Genomic DNA, 506 nt, shown 5'->3' with positions numbered 1-506 from the left:
GGGTTTATAGGTACTATACTAGTATATGTAAGCATTGCCTGTGTGGTCACAGAGCTACCTATGAGGTTCTTTAGGAGCTCTTTCCTTCTCAGAACCATAGTTTCTCCATCCTCAAGAACCTCCCAGCTCTAGTGTCAATTTTATCTATAATTACGTGGGCCCTCAACCATGAAGATGGCCGGTTACTAAGGGAAAAGCCAGACTCAAAGACTTCAAAGAACCAGCATGGAAAAGAAGAGCCAAGAGTCAGGGAAGGCCAAGGCAACTCCACCAACTGAAAACACTGATGGCTGCACTCAACATTCATTGCTGTCGGTGGGTTTGAGTCTGAATCAACTCACTGATCAATGAATGCAAACTGCGGACCAAACAACCCAAAGGAAACAAAAACATGTGCAGAGAGTCACCTAACTGCATTAGCTACTGCTTTTGAGCTGCTACCGTCTCCAATATACTAGCTAAAGCTTCTCTTGTTCTCTTTGGTTCTAATTAGGGAATAAGCTCTC

At 43.9% G+C, this 506-nt stretch overlaps 1 protein-coding gene and 1 long non-coding RNA gene across 5 annotated transcripts in view; one reads left to right on the top strand and one right to left on the bottom strand.

Annotated features, from left to right (window-relative positions):
- Nucleotides 1–506, bottom strand: part of NR6A1 (nuclear receptor subfamily 6, group A, member 1) — a 226,092-nt gene that overhangs the window by 159,459 nt on the left and 66,127 nt on the right. The gene's annotated exons all lie outside the window — the stretch shown is intronic.
- Nucleotides 1–506, top strand: part of LOC105806541 — a 45,096-nt gene that overhangs the window by 36,935 nt on the left and 7,655 nt on the right. The gene's annotated exons all lie outside the window — the stretch shown is intronic.

The sequence above is a fragment of the Propithecus coquereli genome, unplaced genomic scaffold (assembly GCF_000956105.1).
Source record: "Propithecus coquereli isolate 6110/MARCELLA unplaced genomic scaffold, Pcoq_1.0 Scaffold142, whole genome shotgun sequence".
Lineage (NCBI taxonomy): Eukaryota > Metazoa > Chordata > Mammalia > Primates > Indriidae > Propithecus > Propithecus coquereli.
The sequence above is the reverse complement of the archived record's forward strand: the minus strand, read 5'-3'. Positions and strand labels throughout refer to the sequence as shown.